The 17,075-nt window shown below is 41.3% G+C and overlaps 1 protein-coding gene across 10 annotated transcripts in view; it reads right to left on the bottom strand.

Moving 5' to 3' along the window:
• The window catches only part of TAFA5 (TAFA chemokine like family member 5), a 340,255-nt gene that overhangs the window by 147,706 nt on the left and 175,474 nt on the right, over nucleotides 1-17,075 (bottom strand). The gene's annotated exons all lie outside the window — the stretch shown is intronic.

Here is a 17,075-nt window from a genome sequence, read left to right as displayed (position 1 = left end):
CATGGCGAGAACACTTTTTTCTGTGAGGGTCTTCCTGATAATTTCCCATATATCTTTGGGATCAGAGATTTCAAAATCAGTTAGAGTGAGCCCTATCGAATCCAGTTTTCTCCTACAAATCACTGATAGATTGTAGATTGCACTATCACTTAAAAGATCGTAAAGTATAGTATTAGGGGATAGGGCTCTATAATGGAGGAAGATCCAATATTTCAAGGTCCTCAGCCATGCCCTTACTGATAAAGGCAGTATTCCCAGCTCACAACATATTGTTTCATATTTTACAGAGTTTGCAAGTCCTAATAATGACCTCAAAAGGGATGCGTGAAATTTATCCAACCTCTTGAGGTCACCTGAAATCCACACTGGTGTGCCGTATAGAAGTTGGGCACAGAGTTTCATGTCAATCACTTGCAATACAGCTGGAATAAATCTGTTTCCTACTGGAGAAAAAAAATAGGATTTAATATGGTGGGCTGTCACTTTGGCCTTAGCTATTGCAGCACATATATGTGTATTCCAATTCATATTATTTTTGAATGTGATTCCCAGATAATTGAAGTGCTTAACTTCCTGTATTAGATGTCCATTAATTATACAGCCTTTTGGGTTCCCTCTCTTTCTGAATTGCATAATCTTTGTCTTATCATAATTAATTTTGAGATTATTGAGAGAGCAGTAGTTTGAGAAACTCTTAAATAATTTTTTTAAACCCAAAACAGAGAGTGAAATAATTACAGCATCATCTGCATAAAGTAATAAAAAGAGTGGGCTATTGTTTAAATAAGGAGTATGAGTGGTTGCGTTTTGAAGAAATAATGGTAGGTCAGATAGAAATAAATTAAATAGGGTAGGGGCCAAGATACAACCTTGCCTAACTCCTCGATTATTCAGAATAGGACCTGCAAGTCTGCCATCTTTTGATACTTTAACATATATTTGGTTATTGGAATGTAAACTTTGAATCAGTGTAAGTAGATATGGGTCGATACCAAGGTGTTCTAGTTTAGCCCATAGTTTATTGCGGTCGACCGAATCAAAGGCACTTTTTAAATCCACAAATGCCACAAAGAGTTTTCGTTTATTTCTCATGACATATTTATCCACAAGATGACTTAACACTAGACACTGGTCAAGAGTTGACGAGCCTGCCTTAAAACCAGCCTGCTCTTTACCAGGCAGACCTTTTGTCAGCATCCATTCTTCCAATTTAATAAGCAGAGATTTGGCATAGATTTTACTTATGCATGGTAACAAACTTATAGGCCTGTAGTTCTCTTGGCAATTCCTATCACCTTTTTTAAAGATCGGTACCACTATTGAGTTGTTCCACGACTTAGGTACAAGAGCTGAGTGATAGATAGAATTAAAAAGCGGTACAAGTTTATTGGCCCACCATTCTACATCTAATCTCAACAGGTCTATTGGAATGCCATCCATACCAGGTGATTTCCCTTGCTTAAACGAAAAGATTATCCTTTTCATCTCCTCAACAGTAATTTGAAATTGTGTGGTTTTTGCCAGAGAAACTTTAAAATTTTCCTTTTTACAAACTTGGTGATCATAAAAAACAGCAGTAAAATGTGAAATCCAAGCCTCATCGCTTATATTAGGGAAATCAATGATATCTTTTATTGAGAGAAGTGACCAAAAAGTTTTGGTATCTTTAATTTCTAATGCAGTAACAATTTTAGACCATTTGGCTAGTGCGAACTTGGATTTTTTTTCCAGGAGCATGTTCTTAAAAGCTTTTTTCATTTCAAAATAAGTCTTCCAGAGACCTTGAGAGTTGGTAATATAGGCTTCTTTTAGACAAGTTCTAAGTTCTTTCTTATAGTTAATACAATCTTTATCAAACCAGTTATACTTATTTGAAGGTTTGTTGCTGAACTGAGGGTCTAAAAAAGAAGAAAATAAATCCTGGATAGTCTTATAATAGCAATCATTATCCTCCAAGGGCATCAAATTTTGGTTAGCCACAGGTTCGAGAATAACTGGGTTATTTTCAAATACTGCTAATAGATCCTCCCTATTTTTATCACTTATATAAACTCTTTTGGCATAGATAGTCTTATCAATACTAATAAGAGGACTAATATCATTATTTCTAGGATTCCTGTACATCTCTAAAACTATTGGGAAGTGGTCACTTTCTGAGCGAGGTACAACTGTAAAAGAGGCAACTTCATTTAACATTTCAACGGAAACTAGAGAATAGTCGATTACGCTCCTACCCCTTTTGGAGCTGAAGGTAAAATTTCCTGGAATATCCGGCCACATTGAGCCATTCAAAAATGAGAGGTTAAATTCTAAAACCAATTGTAAGAGTTTTCCTCCCGCTTTATTAATAATGATGTCCTTTGAATTCCTCCCTATTCTCAATGGAAGTTGGGTGTCTTCAGCTAGATTTGAGACATAGTGTTTATAGAGAGCTGTATTATCTGATCCAATTCGAGCATTGGTGTCTCCCATTACAATCAGGGGGATGTTTGGAGATTTACTCATGCTCTACTTTTTCCATTTCAAATTTGTATATGCTGTATATGCTATATTACACACACACACACACACACACACACACAGACACACACACACGGCTACCCTTTTAGTTTCAGAAGATAACATTAGAGGCAACAATAAAAAATCATCCCCGGATTTCTTAACAGATAACAGTGCTTTTGTTTTATATGAGTTTCTTGTATATTATTTGTTTAGTATAGTAAACCTCCTTTTCATTTCACCGGGTTATTTAATCCATTGAAGTTAAAATAAGCGAATAATACATTCGCTATTATTATTTGTTTCATTTCTAACAACATTTCTGAAACCATTTATAAAGAGCTCCTTTAACACAACCTAGCTATAAATTGGTTGATTTCATCCTGAATATCTCCATATTCCTTACAAACTTCATTCTTTTGATCCCGGCCCTTTTCTATAGTAGATTCTGTTGCTCTCGCTGCTTCCTGTTCATGATTTTCTGGTGGCTGTTTATAAAAAAATCTCACTATCTCTCACACCATGTCTATAAGTTCTTTCTAAATCTTGTTGCATATGATCCCTTTTTCCCCATCAAGAGCGTTAAAATTCACAATTTCCCTTTATAGAAAACGAACAATTCCACTGAGGGATCTAACATTTGACTTCCTTAATTTATTGCTCAGCATTCTAACCTCTCGTTGCTTAATTCGTGTTCTTGGGCATATGCTAGAGTAAGCTTGAATTTCTGATCCCCCGATTTTGGCGTTCCTTCCCTAAATCTTTTCATTATCAATTGCATTGCTCTAAAGCAAAAAAACAACAACATGTTCCATCACATCTACCATGAGTCAGGATGTCATAACTGAAAAACTTCAATAGCTTGTACTCAATGTAATCTACAAACAGTAGGGCCTCCTGAAAAATAACATTAAATGATGTTCTTCAAGGACCCTGGTTGGTCCCAAACTGTGAAAAGCTTTAAAGGAAGGCACCAGGAGTTTCAATTGACCTAGAAATGGACTAGGGACATGTAAGGTTGTTTAAGCAGAAAGGGACACAGGTGATTCATGCTGGGCTGAATACACACATCTCTTTCTCCCTATTACTATTAAAGAGCCCCTAGTGGAAAAACAGGGGAAAAAACTTTGTGGTATCAATTCACTGAGGATAATACTGGTGAAACAGTGCTATAATTATAATGACAATGACAATAACAATAATTCCACTTTCTAAACTACAAAAGAGTTGTCACCTATCGGCAACTCTCCCACCTATACGATTGAGTCATTTAAACGCAACCTCTGACTTACAGATAAGCAGATCTCATAAAGAAAAATGCTTAAAAATGGGCCGGTGAGTTTAGCAAGCTTGAAATTGCATTTCATCACAGAACAGCTATTAAAAGTGTCAGTGTTAAAAATCCCACCCTCAAATCCTCACACACACCCCAATCCCACTCACAACCTTTGTTCTTTTTTCCTAGCACTAAAGTGGAAAAAGAAAAGCATATTTAGCCCCTATGGAACAGTTGTGGTTTGAGGACCCGACCCCCGCTATGTGAAATAAATACACAAGGACACGTAATATAAGGTTAATGGGCAAGAAAAGGCCACAACTTTATTGATTACAGCAGTGAAAAGGTATTGGCTTAGGCATTGGATGACTAAACAGGTGGGTTTATTCAACAGTAGGTGGAGCCTGTTGATGCCAATCCAACTATAGGCTCACCCCTGATGTCACCGAGGGTCGTGCCATGGCCTCCCGCCAAGCAGGCATCGGACAGAATACACGACTGCCAGATTCCTTTAACGGAATACCCACAAATGGATGGCATAGGTGATGGCCACACCTAGCCCTTTGACACACCACAACACATTAATCCAATGCCTAACCTACCCACCAATACCGCAAAAGTTGTGACGATTGCTACGAGGTAGGTGAAAAAACCAAAAAGCTTAATGCCAAATGGAAAAATTCCTACCAGGCCCCCCAGACAACCTGGGCGACCAACCTAAGGTCCATAGCAAGGCCAAAAAACCTAGACCCTGAGCTAAAAGGGAGTGGAGGGTGGGTGACTTGCGACGGGACAATGAAGAATGAGGCAGAGGGGAGGCTGGCACCGCAGCATTGAGCTGCTGCACACGCCCCCTCGGAGGCACCTGGTTGGGTGCCTGCCGGTGGGCGTGGGCGCCAGCCAGGTGAGTGGGAGAGGCAGGGGGCTAATGCCCCCTGGGCGGAGCTGGGGCTCCCGCCCACAACCGCTCCCCTCTCTTCCAGGGAGGAGAGTCTTTGCGTAATTACACACAGTGCAAAGCTATGGCAAGCTCCATAACCAGTTCCATTGCCAGAGAAAAAAACAAATGGCAGTTGCTGTGTATCAGAAGTAAGCAAATTATAAGGCTGATTTGAGAACGCTTAAACTGATGGTTGTAGATTATATACTCTTTTTTAAAAAAACAACAACCCTATATTTATTAAATTTTCCATTTTAACAATCCAATCAAACCACATCATACATTCTGAATTATACATATTATTCAATAATCAAACAGTCTAAATATTATACCAAATTATAAAAAAAATGGGGGGACTTCACCACGCTCCATACTTCTTGACCTATATTTGTGTGATACTATTGAGATTTCAATTGTGATCTGACATTTTCAAGCAATGGGTGAAATGTTTGTTTCCAAATTGTCCTGTGGGGTTGGATGATACCAGAAAATGGAATGACAGAGGAACCAGTAGGAGAACACTTCAGTCTCCCAGGACATTCTATACAAGATCTCAAAGTAGTTGTCATATTACAAAAGAATTTCAGAAGTAGACTGGAAAGAGAAGTTGCTAAATTGCAACTTATTACCAAACTTAAAACCATGGAGAGACCTGGTCTGAATAGAGACATTGGATTCTTATCTCATTATACATGATAAAGCCATCTCACCCCTTGCTTTTTCCTGTAAGACCAATTGCAGTCGTTAACAGTCATCAACAGGTTTACCACACCTATCAGCCAATCACCCATTCCCACCACCCTTCTGAGCAATACCCCTCCCCACCCTCTCACTATATAGAAGGATCTGGCGACTTCTGTTTCAGTGTATCTGAAGAAGTGTGCATGCACACAAAAGCTCATACCAATAACAAACTTAGTTGGACTCTAAGGTGCTACTGGGAGGATTTTTTTTATTTTGCTTTGACTACGGCAGACCAACACGGCTACCTCCCTGTAACCAAAATAAAAGTGTTTGTTAGAAACCCCTGTCTAGGGCACTGAAAATGAATTTATTGGCCAAATACAAACACAGATACGGTGTTTGTTTGTTTGTTACCAAGTGAATAGGTAAAGGGACCCCTGACCATTAGGTCCAGTCATAGCCGACTCTGGGGTTGCAGCGCTCATCTCGCTTTTTGGGCGAGGGAGCCGGAGTACAGCTTCCAGGTCATGTGGCCAGCATGACTAAGCCACTTCTGGCGAACAAAAGTAGTGCACGGAAACGCCGTTTACTTTCCCGCCAGAGTGGTACCTATTTATCTACTTGAACTTTGATGTGCTTTCAAACTGTTAGGTTGGCAGGAGCAGGGAATGAGCAACAGGAGCTCACCCTGTCACGGGGATTTGAACCGCCAACCTTCTGATTGGCAAGCCCTAGGCTCTGTGGTTTAACCCACGGTGCCACCCGTGTCCAAGTGACACCAAGTGAATACTTTGTAGCTTAATGCAATGGGAAAGGTACCTTGCCAGGAAGTGTGGGAGCTACTTTGTTAACAGAGTGCAAATGGAAGAATGCTTATTTTGCCATATATTCCCACAACCACTTTTTATTCAGAGTTAAAGCTTTTATTCAGTTAAAGCATCAGTGAAGGTGACCATGTAATGTCAACAATGCTTCAAGACAACCTGAAAAAAGAAATCATTAATACTGCATTGTAGGACTACAATTGGGGTTAACAAGCTCTAGGGGATAAAGAACTCTTATGAAAGCTGTAAAGAATTGGATTCAATAGTTACTGAAACTCTCACAGAAAGTAGTAAAGGTTTTTGAAGATAGGCTTTCCTTATTTTACTTGACATGAGTATGGATGGCTATTGTTGATATAGCCATTATAAGCTCCTAGTTATCTACACTCATTCTATTTATTCTTTCCCAGTGGGATAATGAAATTCTGCAATGACTAAAGAAAAGACAGAAAGTCTCACTAATAGAGGCCTTCAGGAACAGTTGAATGCTAGGGTTCACTTTCTTGTTATTATCATTTTACAGAATATAGACAGCAAATATGGTTGGGTACTGGAAAATATGGATTGAGTACAGTGGGACCTCAGGTACTTAATTCGTTCTGGAGGTCCGTTCTTAACCTGAAACTGTTCTTATCCTGAAGCACCACTTTAGCTAATGGGGCCTCCTGCTGCTGCCGCGCCGCCGGAGCACGATTTCTGTTCTCATCCTGAAGCAAAGTTCTTAACCCGCGGTATGATTTCTAGGTTAGTGGAGTATGTAACCTGAAGCGTATGTAACCTGAAGCGTATGTAACCTGAAGTGTATGCAACCCGAGGTACCACTGTACTTCCATACATTAGTGAAACACTACAAAGAATGTAGACTCAAAGCACATATACAGCCACATGCAAGCCTTTGCTGGGTAGCTCAGAGTGACACTTTGTGCATTCAAAATGTGTAAAGGTAAAGGTAAAGGGACCCCTGACCATTAGGTCCAGTTGTGACGGACTCTGGGGTTGTGGTGCTCATCTCGCTTTATTGGCCAAGGGAGCCGGCGTACAGCTTCCATTTTTTTTAATTAAATATTTATTGGTATTTTCAAGAAACATGTAACAAACAGAAACAAAAAATAAACAAAATAAAAACAACACAAAAATACATAAAATTCAAAACTTAACAGAGAAATAGAAAAAACACATAAAGTTTCAAATACTTATTTTCCTTAACCCTATTTCTCAGACCTCCTCACACCCGGCATACAGCTTCCAGGTCATGTGGCCAGCATGACTAAGCCGCTTCTGGCAAACCAGAGCAGCGCATGGAAACGCCGTTTACCTTCCCGCCGGAGCTATAAGGAGCTATACGTTTACCTTCCCGCCGGAGCTTCTACTTGCACTTTTTTGTTTTGCTTTTGAACTGCTAGGTTCAAAACCGCCGACCTTCTGATCGGCAAGTCCTAGGCTCTGTGGTTTAACCCACAGCGCCACCTGCGTCAAAATGTGTATGTATGATGTAAATATGCATGTAGAAGCCTGCTTCACTTTGTGCAAATTACTTTTGTGTGTGTGTGTGTGTTTTTAAGTGGGACAAGAACCCTGCATGCTAAGACACAGAAAAGCAAGACTATCTGAACTTTGAACCTGGGGCTACCAGAGAGCTTAGGGAAGCCAAGCAGAAAATTCAATAGAAATAAGGAAACAGGTTTGGCACATCCCTAGCGATCACTAAGGCAAAATTACCTGGAAACTACACGGAATGCAAATGGCAGAATTATGTATGCAATGAACAAACATCCCCTTTTGATGAACTATGTTTTTTGAACATGTCATTTCCCCAGTAAAATAAAGCATGCATTTGATGTAATTAAAGATCCCATGGCAGCGTCTGTATGCATGAGGGAGTTAAACCTTGCATCCTGGCGAAGTTCCAGTTTAAATAATTAAATCTTAAAATTTCCCAGCACTCTCAGTTTTCATTTCCCAGCCTCAGCTGCCATGTTGTTGCCAGGTTAGACCCCAAAGGAGACCACATTAAAGTGAGAGATGAAGTAATTTGTGCTTATAGTTAAATCTTCATGTCTTTGGGGATACTACAGATGAAATATAATTTCCAGGGAAGCAAGAGAAGCAAACTATAACATGGATAGCTATTCATCACCTATAATTCTTTCTTCATGCTTTGGCAACACCTATTTTCATCCCAAGATGCTTTCTAGGACATAATAGAGATCACCTCCACAGCCAAATGGTATTCAGGGAGCAACAGAAATAGGACAGAATAGAAAGATGAGCACAACACAAAGGAAATGATTGGTGATGGAAGAAGCAAAATGATGAGGAAGGGGAAGGGACCGCGCATATCAAGGACTGGCAAATTTAAAAGGAACAAACATTGGAGAAATCCCTTATGAGCGACGCAATATGAGGTGTGGTGCATACGAGCTATAAGATGGCGCCATCAGTAATTAAGGAGTTTGAATAAAGAACAAGATTGATCAGGGTAAAGTGGGGAGACTGTAGTTGTCATTCAACTGCTTTAGGTAAAGGTAAAGGGACCCCTGACCGTTAGGTCTTGTTGCGAATGACTCTGGGGTTGCGGCGCTCATCTCGCTTTACTGGCTGAGGGAGCCCGCGTACAGCTTCTGGGTCATGTGGCCAGCATGACTAAGCCGCTTCTGGCAAACCAGCCCACGGAAATGCCGTTTACCTTCCCGCCGGAGCGGTACCTATTTATCTACTTGCACTTTGACGTGCTTTCGAACTGTTAGGTGGGCAGGAGCAGGGACCAAGCAACAGGAGCTCACCCCGTCGTGGGGATTCGAACCACCAACCGTCCAATCGGCAAGCCTTAGGCTCTGTGGTTTAGACCACAGCACCACCCAATTTAGAGCATATTAAAACAGATTGCGCAGTAACCGACCTATGTTTTCCTTTGGCTGTCACCTCTGTAAAACACAAGAAACATCATACCTTATTCTGCCTCTTAAAATTATCCACAAAACACAGGAAACTGTACACATGAGTCATAGAAATGCATGAGAGAACACTTCTCTCCCCCACCTCAGTAATGTTTCAAAAAAAAATTACATTCAGAGGCTCACAGCCGTTTCCCAACAACCATAGTAGCACTTTCACAGGGGATAAGCAAACCAACCCAGTGTACTGGACAGAAGGAAGATCTCAGTCACACCAGCAGTCATTGCAATTCCTTATAGCACAAAACACATTAGTCAGATGGATGAAGAGCAACCACTGCATAAAACCCAACAGTGTTAATTTCCAAGTCCATATGATATCTGGTATATCATCTGTAAGGTATTTCTGTTTTTACTTCTACCATCAGTGACCACACCACAAAGGAAGCGCACTCGGATTTTCCAACCTTTGACAGCAGCACATACATGTTGGTGCTTTAGCCTTAACATCAAATTATGGATGGTGCTTGCCAAGTATGCCTTTGATGTACAGTGGTGTATGAACTTAATCCGTTCCAGAAGTCCGTTCTTAAACCAAAGCGCTCTTAAACCAAGGCGTGCTATCCCATAGCAGCAGGGGACTCAATTTACAAATGAAACACACTCAACAGGAAGTGAAACCCGTCCTTATTCCAAGGCAAAGTTCACAAACCAAAACACCTACTTCTGGGTTTGCAGCGTTCTTAATCCAAGTTGTTCATAAACTAAGCTGTTCTAAAACGAAGGTACTACTGTAATTAATTCTTCTCATGAGGGAGAGATGGTGAAAGCTGTTTTGGACGTCATCAGCACCACTGAAATTCCTGATGTAACACTTGATGGCTGACTATCCCAAGGTCATAATCTCAGGAACTAGTAGAAGAAGCCTGCTTCATTATCATGTTATATTGGTACAATGATTCTCCACGTGATACAAGCTAATTGTTTGTATCCATTTAAGTCAACCCATTTGCGCAAGTACAGTTGGACCTCCCGTCCCTATTCTCTCCTTGGAAACCCTGGAGCAGATTGTGGAGGGACAATGCTCCATTGTGCAAGTAAAACAGGGTGGCTTAATTAAATAAATTTATAACCACTGCATAAGACAGCTGTCACACTGGTGTTGTCATGTCCTCCTTACAGGTTTTACCATGTAGATCAGCATATAGTGACATTCCAAAAAAGTCTACTATCTCTTCTGTGTTTGCGTACATTGGGTATCAGACTAACTTGTCTGAAATACAATTCAAAAACTTAAAAGCTTGGATCCAGCCGGTACCTCTGTCTTTACCTCATGGCTGAGGAACTGCACTGTGCTCCAAGATAATTTGGACTGTTTCATTTGAAACATTAAATACTTGTGGTATCCAAGTAACATTCTCCATTCAACTAGAATAACTCTTCACTAGTCACAGGTTGCCAAGCTGCATTAGCATCCAAATTACTATGGTATTATTAGAATTTCTTTCTGCAATTATGATGCATGGCTGATCTTTCTGTGTACACAGATGTGGAAGGGACCTATGAAGTTATTGTATCCTTATGTCTATCTGTATTCATATTACGTGAAAAGAAAGAGTTGAATTAACGATAAGCCTATTAAGAGCATAAAGTTAGACTTTGACCAATGTCTCACCCCCTCAATAGTGATAATTGTGACCATAGTACTTTTATTTTTCCTGAATGAAAGAAAAAAAGGTGTACTGGTTTAGCAACTTGACAAATCATGTCCTCCTCACAGAGGGCACGTGTTGTGGTGAGATCAACGTGACTGATCCAAGGTTGTGGGTGGGGTTGTTTGGATAGCCACAACGCCCAATTGGTGGTCCCTCATTGCTGGGTTCAATTTGGCTAATGGGAAAGAAGGCAAATGGTTCGAGGGACCTATTTATACCCATGCAGGTGGAGCTGTGGGTTAAATCACAGAGCCTAGGACTTGCCGATCAGAAGGTTGGCGATTCGAATACCTGCGACGGGGTGAGCTCTCGTTGCTCGGTCCCTGCTCCTGCCAACCTAGCAGTTCGAAAGCACGTCAAAGTGCAAGTAGATAAATGGCTGGAAGGTAAACAGCGTTTCCGTGCGCTGCTCTGGTTTGCCAGAAGTGGCTTAGTCATGCTGGCCACATGACCCGGAAGCTGTACGCTGGCTCCCTCGGCCAATAAAGCGAGATGAGCGCTGCAACCCCAGAGTCGGTCACGACTGGACCTAATGGTCAGGGGTCCCTTTACCTTTACCTTTTACGTGTTGTAGAGCTTCCTCTTTTCGCTCGTGCATCAGAACACCTGCCCACCACCTCTCCCTATATTTAGGGTTTTTTCAGCAATTGACCTTGCTATGCTGTTGTGTGTCATCTGTCGTTGGGACAGGGGCACGGCAGGAATTTCCCCACTTGGCTGATTGGCTGTTGCCATTTGGGTTTCGCCTGCCACGTAGCAAATTATCACAACTTGTAAGGTTGCGGATAGGCACTGGTTCAAGGTGGATAGGGATGTGGAGCTGTGCCGATCCCTATGTGAAGGGTATTCTGTTAAAGGAATCCAAGGACTCAAATTGGTTTGGTCAACCCCCGGTAGGGGGTTGTGCCCATGCCTGAGTCCTGGGGAGCATCTGAGGAGTGGACAGAGTCTGCTCCCAGGCTCTTGACCTTTCTCAGGTGTTACCCTTGGCTGTCCTATGGTGCACCCTGGGTCAGCGCTACCTTCTGTAAGCATAGGGAGCTAGTCAAACCAGAGCCTATGCAACCACTCACTTGTGGTTCGATGACCCGACCCCCGCGAAGTGAAATGAAGACACAAGGACAAGTGATATAAGGTTGATGGGCTAGAAAAGGCCACAACTTTATTGATTACAGCAATGAAAAGGTATTGGCTTAGGCATTAGATGTCTAAAACAAGGGGGTTTATTCACCAGTAGGTGGAGCCTGTTGATGCCAATCCAACTATAGGCTCTCCCCTGATGTCACCGAGGGTCGTGCCATGGCCTCCCGCCAAGCAGGCATCGGACAGAATACACGACCGCCAGATTCCTTTAACGGAATACCCCTAAAAATTGAAGGCATAGGCGATGGCCACACCTAGCACTTCGACACACAACACATTATTCCAATGCCTAACCTACCCACCAATACCACAAAAGTTGTGACGATTGCTATGAGGTAGGCGAAAAAACCAAAAAGCCTAATGCCAAATGGAAAAACTCCTACCAGGCCCCCTGGACAACCAGGGCGACCAACCTAAGGTCCATAGCAAGGCCAATGACCTAAGCCCTAACTAAAAGGGAGTGGAGGGTGGGTGACTCACGACGGGACGAGGAGAGGAATGAGGCCAGGGAGAGACTGGCGCTGCAGCAAAAGGCTGCTGAACACGCCCCCTCCACGGCACCTGGTTGGGTGGCCATCGGGGGGGGCGTGAGCGCCAGCCAGGTGAGCTGGAGGCAGGGGCGACGCCCCCTGCTGGGCGGTGCTCGGGCTCCCTCCCACAACCACTCCCCTCTCTTTCAGGGAGGAGAGTCTTTATCTGTAATCAATAAAGTTGTGGCCTAAATTCTGCCAAAAACCAGAACAAAAATTTGAGTCGAATGTGTCTTTATTTATTGGGGAGATCTCGGGATCTGAACACGCAATACCTAATTAGTTTCCTAATTAACAGTTATATGATAAGACCAATAACGACTGAAACTAGTTAGCTCTTCTGCCTTGAAATAAATTATCCAAGCCTATTCGTCTGAATACGGATATGGAATAATCCCAAGGTTTTAGCAACAAACACCTGTCTTCCTAAAGTTTCCCCCACCAGCCAACACCATGCTAGTAACAAATCCATCAGATCTTTCCTTTTTTTGTTTTATTTGTGCTAGATTTATATCCAGTGAAAGCAGTAACACACACTATAAATTCAGTATTTATAATCTTAAGAAGCCTTATATCTTAAGTAGGATGACATTTAAAGGCTGAGATCTCCTACAGTACATTCAGGGTATTTTCAGGAATTTAACGGATACCAATCCATAAAACTTCTTATAGTCATAAGAACTGTACTTATTCAGCTCAGCTCATGAATACACTAAGACAGGATATTTGGAGTGCAGCCATTTTAGTCTCACTGAAGATAAGCTATTTAAGCCACGGTGCTTTAATTTAAAACAATTTGCACCCATTGAAGTCAATGCAATTAGAATGGCTAAAATCCAAGTGTCAACTGTAACTATTTCATGGATCACAGTTGCAGTGCATTAATTTAATTATGTATTGCTCTTATTTTCTATATTTAGAGTGCAACATATTTTACATTCTCCCCTTCAAGGACACAACGAAAAGCACACACACCATAATTTTGTAAGAGTCTGGTGAACTAGGATTCATTCACAATCAGTTTTGACCCCAACTATTCTCTGTAGGTTTTCAAAGATAAACTGGGCGTGGGAGGGGGAGAGAGAAAATAATATTAGCTGAAGGCAATGTGATTAACATTCTGGTCTAAAAAAAAAAAATCGGTGTCAAGTGAAAACGTGCTAGTCATCAGATGTGAACACTAACATATGTGAATATTAAACCAGAGATTCAACAGGGAATCAAACCTATAAAAGTCCTGTATTTAAGAGGTTGTTGCATAACACTGAGGTAAACCATGATTTGAAATGAATCATGAAGTGTTATGAATACAAATCTAGGTTGGGAATGCTAGTCAACTGAAAAGGCATTGTCCACACATGTTGTCAAATATCCCATGACACTAAGAATGACACTCTGAAGATGGCAGGTTACCTTTACATGTTTGCCTTTGACATGTTAATAGCAACTATTTGTTACTTTGCTTTATTTCTGATATTATTTATTTTGTTAGCAGTATGCTGCCCTAGCAAGAATAACCGCTTAGTGAATTGACTATAGTTACAGAAACCTTATCTAATTTTAAGTTATACCAATTCACTATGGTTTTTAAAATGTTACGCTCATTATTTCACCTTAATTTAATATATATTTAAAAACATTTCAGTTTAATTTGTTCTTGTAATTAACATATGCATTGACATTCTCTGTCTCAATTGCTCTCAGTCAGACTTAATGGCTAGATTATAGTCTTTCTGATTTGGAGTACCTTTATAGCCCTTCTTCCTGTGGCAGAAGCAAAAACAGTACAAAGGGAGAAAAAAAAGGCTAAATTCAGAATTTATGGTAGCTGTGAGGTGCAGCAGTGGGTTTCTCCCTCTGCCTAAATAAAATGTAACAATAAAGGCAGAAGTCCCCGCCTTTGGCACGCAGTCTGAAGCTCTATCAAACAAAGACTCTCCTCCCTGGAAGAGAGGGGAGTGGTTGTGGGCGGGAGACCGAGCTCCGCCCCTGGTAGGGGGCCTTAGCCCCCTCCCCTCCTTACCTGGCTGGCGCCCACGCCCACCGGAGGCAGCCAACCAGGTGCCTCCGGGGGGCGTGTGTAGCAGCTTAATGCTGTGGCACCAGCTCCGCCTCCTCCTCATTCGTTGTCGTCCCTCAGCGAGTCACCCACCCTCCACTCCCATTTAGCTCAGGGTCTAGGTTTTTGGCCTTGATATGGACCTTAGGTTGGTCGCCCCGGTTGTCTGGGGGGCCTGGTAGGAATTTTTCCATTTGGCATTAGGCTTTTTGGTTTTTTCGCCTACCTCGTAGCAATCGTCACAACTTTTGCGGTATTGGTGGGTAGGTTAGGCATTGGATTCATGTGTTGTGCTGTGTCAAGGGCTAGGTGTGGCCATCGCCTATGCCTTCAATTTAGGGGTATTCCGTTAAAGGAATCTGGCGGTCGTGTATTCCGTCCGATGCCTGCTTGGCGGGAGGCCATGGCACGACCCTCGGTGACATCAGGGGTGAGCCTATAGTTGGATTAGCATCAACAGGCTCCACCTACTGTTGAATAAACCCACCTCCTATAGTCATCCAATGCCTAAGCCAATACCTTTTCACTGCTGTAATCAATAAAGTTGTGGCCTTTCCTTGCCCATTAACCTTATATCACGTGTCCTTGTGTATTTATTTCACTTAGCGGGGGTCGGGCCCTCGATCCACAAGTTCAGTTGCTCTAGAATTTATCATTGCTACAGGCTCAACCGTTTATAGCATCAACAACCCCTAAATTCTTCAGATTCGTAAGTCCTTATCAGGTCATTTCAGGGTTACTTATACATACTTACATCCTTCTAAATAACTAGGGAGTTCCCTGACTATGCACTAATCAATATTCTAATTTGAGGTAGTCTCTTTACTACCAACCTGATAGACACTAAGCCACTTGAGTTCACTATTTGAATTATTTAAGAAAATGATGCTGATAAATATTTTATAATGACAACTTACACAGAATCTGATACACATTTTTGGTTATAAATTACATTGGTTGTAATAAAGTTTACTTCCAAATGAATATTAATAAATAACATGCACGATGGGAATAAAAGAACAGAATTCATAACAAAATCTATCCTAAATCAAAATAAAATATATATTTTTTATTTCATTGGTACAGAATAAATGAGTCTGCAAATGTAGAACATGGGTCCACTCAACACTAATACATATCTAAATCATATGCACATAATGACTTTGGTTGAACCAAAGCTGCATCTATATCTTCAGGTAGAAGAACTCAAATTTATCATAAACTGAGTATACTAGAGGAAAAGTTGGATAGGAATCTTTAAACTATGCAAAAATAAAGCAAGTTAACATGCCAGACAAATCAAATGCAATTCCAAAATTAGTAGACCTATTAAGATCTTTGACTTAGAACTGCATTATTTAAATCTAAAGGGAAGGGCAAAAACAACTAAACATACCATGGCAAAATATGATGGAGCAAATATAAAGAACAAGCAGATTTTAGAGTATCAACAAGAATGAAGGCAAAACACAAAAATAGAATGGATGTGATGCATTATATTTAGCTTGGTGGGCAGGCAATGAAATCCCCTTTGCGCTGTCTTCTTTGATAGTCAGTGGGGGAGTCAAATTCTGATGAAATGGTACTGAAGTCTCAGCATTATTTTTTTTTTAATGGGCTCAAGTGTGAGTCATTTTTCAAAGCAGACCTGAATTTATTATCTTTTTTTACAGAAGCATCCGTTTGTATTTCCCCCTGCAAAACCTAAATCAAAACATGCTATTTTTAATGCTGTCTATTTATAACAGGAGTCCTGTTTTATCTCAGTTTAATTGCAACCTGAACGTTTGTCGGTAAGTTTTCATCAGCAGGCTTACACTGCTGACTGCACCACTGGTGTCTTAGTTGGAATACAGCAGCTCATTTGAGACATAAAAATGATTTCAAAGTGAAATATTTTCATCCTCCCTCTACATCAGCATTTTTGCAAGCTGCAGGCAACACACTGCATCTGCAGTGAATCATACAGAATGACGTTTTTAATGAGGTAAGGGGCAGCAGAAATATAAGGTATAATACAACAGTTCCATTCTAATGTCATATTCACCAGCACTTCCACCTCTCCCCAACCACATTAACTTTCATGCAGGAGTGGTCACGTTGGCTATGATTCAAATTAAGATGTAGAGTATTAAACTAGCAACGCCAGTTAGGCTGGCTGTGAACCCAGCTCTTCATGCTCGGAGGAAGCAATAGAAAGGTTTTCGAGAAGCAATCTCTCTCTTAACACAATAGTACTGCAATGCAGGACATCCATTTCCTACACCATTACAAAACCAATTCTAAGTCTGTGGATTCTGGCAGAGAAAACGTACAGCGCTTGTTCCAATACGCCATCTGGACAGCATGGCTTGGTTCCCCATTGGTATGGAACTGACACACAACCATCCCACAGATACAGATCCATGGAGAAATGACCGGACATTTCTCAACTTCATCAGCTAACAGAAAACAAAGGCTCCAGACCAGAAGAGAAAGCGAGTCAATTGCCTGTTAGAGGCACACAGTTAA

Source organism: Podarcis raffonei, chromosome 10 (assembly GCF_027172205.1).
Source record: "Podarcis raffonei isolate rPodRaf1 chromosome 10, rPodRaf1.pri, whole genome shotgun sequence".
NCBI lineage: Eukaryota > Metazoa > Chordata > Lepidosauria > Squamata > Lacertidae > Podarcis > Podarcis raffonei.
The sequence above is the reverse complement of the archived record's forward strand: the minus strand, read 5'-3'. Positions and strand labels throughout refer to the sequence as shown.